Here is a 4,737-nt window from a genome sequence, read left to right on the forward strand (position 1 = left end):
TTTATCTTGTTCCTACATCAGGGACATATTCTTCTGTCATTTCCTTTTGTGTAAGTTTCTGTGGTTGTGTTTACTGTTCTGCAGGCTGCATGGTTATAGTACTTCTTGCTTCTGCTATCTGCCCTCTGGTGAGTGAGGCTGTCTAAGAGGCTTGTGCAGGCTTCCTGATGGGAGGAGCTGGTTCCTTCCTATTGGTAGGTTGAGCTAGTTCTACTCCCTCTGGTGAACAGAGCTGTCCTCAGGAAGACTTTTAGCAGCTTGTCCACTGATGGTTGGGGCTGTGTTCCTACCCTGTTTGTTACTTGGCTGAGGCGTCCCAGCACTGGAGCCTACAAGCTGTAGGGTCGGACTTATGGCAGCCTATGGGGGGGCTCATGCCAATGAGCACTCCCCAGATCTGGCATTGCCAGTGTCTTTGTTCTTGCCTTGAGCCACAGCCACCTCCTGCCTTGCAGGAGACCCTCTAATAATACTAACAGGTACATCTGGCCCAGTCTCTTATGCGGTCACTGCTTTTTTCCCTTGGGTCCTGGTGTGCATGCAACTTTGTGTGCACCCTCCAAGAGTGGAGTTTCTACTTCCCCCAGTCCTGTGGAATTCCTGCAGTCAAACCCCACTGACCCTGCAAGTCAGATTCTCTGGGGACTCCTCTAGTTGCTGGACCCCCAGGCTGAGAAGCCTGATGTTTGGCTCAGGACTTTCACCCTGTGGCAGAAATTCTGCAGTATAGTTGTTTTCTAGTTTGTTGGTTGCCCACCTGGCATGTGTTGGATTTGATTTTATTGCTATTTCAACCCTCCTACCATCTCGTTGTGGCTTTTTTGTTGCCTTTAGATATAGTGTATCTTTTTTGTAGGTTCCAGCATTTTTTGGTCAGTATTTTTTCAGCAGTTTGTTGTTATTTTGATGTTTATATAAGAAGGGGTGAGCTCACATTCTTCTACTCCACCATTTTGAGCTGATCCAAAAATGTCCATTCTAAATACTTTCTTTGTCAGCATCAATATAAGTAGTTAGGTTAGGAAATCTCACATAACAAAGAACAGCAGTAATACTGTGGGAACTGAAGGTGAACTTAAGATGATAGCAGGCAGTAGAGTGTTACACTCAGTCCTATAACCACAAAAACAATTCATATGTATGGATCCAACATAGGAGCACCTCAATATATAAGGCAAATAATAACAGGCAGTCAAGCCTTCATATGAGGACACAGACCAACCAATACCCTCATTGCAATTCTGTGACACTTGAGCACACAGTTAGGCTGTGCCTGGACTTTGAGCCAATAGAAAATGTGACATAATGTGTTTTGTTTTAAGCCACTAAGTTTGTGGTAATTTGTGGTAATTTGATATCCAGCAATAGCCTACTAATTCAATGTCAAGCAAAACACAAACTAGGAAATCATAAAATTGGTAAAACCATATTAATAAAAAATTCTTAATTCTCATACATGAAAGATTTTTCTAGGCACATAATAATGAAAAAGAACACAAAATAAAACTGTTGTAAATTTGAATACATAAAATGAAGAACTTCTTTAAAAGAAAATACATTTATAAAATAGAAAATTGCATGTATGTGCAAAAAATTAAATTGCATATTGTGTAATATATACAACAAATAAATGTATATTCAAATGAACAATAAATAGCTGATCAATCCAAGTTAAAAATGGCCAAAATTTTTCAGAAAATAATTTACAAATTAATTAATAGGCAGTAAATATAAGAATAAACTTATAAAACAAAAATAAACATAGAACCGATAATATAAAAAGGGTATAATTTTATGCCTACAAAATGAGCAAACATTGAACGTGTTCCTTTTTTTTTTGTTACAATCAAATTGGCACAATTTTGGGGGGTGACTTTATAAATTGTAAAATTATCCTTATATTATGCTATAGCACATCCTCAAACACAGATTTCCCCTGGAATTTTATCTTATGTTTATAATCAGGAATTTATTTATTTGTATTATATATTTTTACTCTATATTTTTATAGAGCTGTGATAAAATGTCCCACCATCAATAAAATTTAAAGGGGGTATTCCCATATGATAAATTATTACACATTTATTAGATGATGGGTTTAAGAGTATTTACAGATAGTAAATAATGCTGAAATATCAAATGGAAAAAGGGGAAAGAAAATCTATTTATTCAGTAAGATCTTAATTTTACAAAAGTCTGCATATAGAAATAAGACATAAAGAAACATGCAAATTTTAACAGTGGTTTAAAATAAAGGTTTTAACAATATTTTTTGTGTTTTTAATTGAGGTATAAATGACATATTAGTTTTAAGTGTACATGATTTGATATTTGTATATATTGTGAAATGATCACTACAATAAGTCAAGTTAATATCCGTCACCATACGTAGTTACACTTTTTTTCCTGTGATGAGAACTTTTAAGATCTAATCTCTTAGCAACTTTCAAATACGAAATACAGAATTATTAGCTATAGTAACTGTGCTGTACACTACATTCCCATGACATTTTTTATGACTGGAAGTTTTTACATTTTCACCCTCTATCAATTTCAACCATCCCAGCCCCACCTCTGGCAATCACTTATCTATTGTCTGTATCTGTAAACTCAGTTTTATATTTTGTTTTGTTTTATTTTCTTAGATTCTACATATAAGTGAGAGCATATAGTACTTGTCTTTCTCTGACTTATTTCACTTAGCATAACGTTCTTGAGGTTCATCCACATTGTTGCAAATGGCAAGATTTTCATCTTATTCAGGGCTGAATAATACTTTGCTATGTATATTATACCACATTTTCTTTATCCATTTGTCCATCAATGAACACTTAGGTTATTTCTATATCTTGCCTATTGTAAATAATGCTGCAATGAGCATGGGCATACAGCTGTCTTCTTGAGTTCGTGTTTTTGTTTTCTTTTTTTCAGAATTCAAATTGCTATATCTTATGGTAGTTTATTTATTATTTTAGGAACAATATTGTTTTCCATAGTGGGTGCAACCATTTATGGTTTCTCTCATAGTGCACAAGGTTTCCTTTTCTCCACATTCTTGCCAGCATTTATGTCTCGTCTTTTTGATGCTAGCCATTCTACCAGGCATGAGATGATATCTCATTGTAATTTTGATTTTTCATTTCTCTGATGATTAGTGATGTTGAGCACTTTTCATGTACGTTTTTGCCATCTATATTCTTCTTTGAAAAAATATCTATTCAGATACCCTGCCCATTTTTAAATTGGATTGTTTGAGTATTGCTACAGGGTTGTATGAGTTCTTTGTTTTTTGGATGTCAAGCCCTCATCAAATATATGACTTGTAAATGTTTCCTTCCATTCAGTAGGTTGGCTTTTCATTTTGTTACTGGTTTTCTTCGCTGTGAGAAGCCTTTCAGTTTGATGTAGTTTCACTTGTTTATTTTTGCTTTTGTTGTTTTTGGTGTCAGATTCAAAAACTCAATGCCAAGACCAATGTTAAGGACTAACTGGCTATGTTTTCTTCTAGGAGTATTATGGTTTCAGGTCTTACATCATGTCTTTAATCCACTTGTTAATTTTTGTGTATGGTTTAGTGATAGTGGTACAGATTGATTCTTTAGCATGTGGATGTCCAGTTTTCCCAGCACCATTGAAGTGTCTGTCCTTTCCCTTTTTTTTTTTTTGCAGTACGCGGGCCTCTCACTGTTGTGGCCTCTCTTGCTGTGGAGCACAGGCTCCGGACACGCAGGCTCAGTGGCCATGGCTCACGGGCCTAGCCACTCCACAGCATGTGGGATCTTCCCCGACCAGGACACGAACCTGTGTCCCCTGCATTGGCAGGCGGACTCTCAACCACTGCACCACCAGGGAAGCCCTGTCTTTTCCCTTTTGTATATTCTTGCTCCTTTGTTATAAATTAACTGACCATATATGTGTATGTTTATTTCTGGGCTCTCTATTCTGTTCCATTGATATATGTGTCTCTTTTTTATGCCATACCATACTCTTTTTTATTGCTATAGTTTTGTAATATACTTTGAAATCTGGTAACATGATGTCTCAAGCTTTGTTCTTCTTTCTCCAAAATTGCTTTGGCAGTCAGTGTCTTTTGTGGTTTCACACAAACTTCAGGATTGTTTGTTCAATTTCTGTGCAAATTTTTATTGGAATTTTGATAGGGAATGCATTGAACCTGTCATTGCTTTGGGTAGTATGGATATTTTCACAGTATTAATTTTCAAATCTATGTACTTGGAATATATTTCTATTTATTTGTGTCTCCTTCAATTTACTTCATCAGTGTCATAGTTTTTAGTAAAGAATTTTTCACCTTCCTGCCAAGACCTGTCAGTGTCCCAAAGGGGAAGATATCAGTTTGCACTTAGCTAAGGCTGATTGATTGAAAGCCAGACCCTCAGGAAGCAAGTTTGTTTTTTGTTTTTGTTTTCTTTTTTTGCGGTACACAGGTCTCTCATTGTTGTGGCCTATCCCGTCATGGAGCACAGGCTCCAGACACGCAGACTCAGTGGCCATGGCTCACGAGCCCAGCCGTTCCACAGCATGTGGGATCCTCCTGGACCGGGACACGAACCCGTGTCCCCTGCACCAGCAGGTGGACTCCCAACCAGTGCATCACCAGGGAAGCCCAGGAAGCAAGTTTTAAATTATACATATATATGCAGTCTTATGGGACTGCAAACATAAATCCTGCTGGCCACCAGAGCTTGGTTACCTAGAGATATCTGCTGGGGGGCA

This window comes from Phocoena phocoena, chromosome 17, assembly GCF_963924675.1.
Source record: "Phocoena phocoena chromosome 17, mPhoPho1.1, whole genome shotgun sequence".
Classification (NCBI taxonomy): domain Eukaryota; kingdom Metazoa; phylum Chordata; class Mammalia; order Artiodactyla; family Phocoenidae; genus Phocoena; species Phocoena phocoena.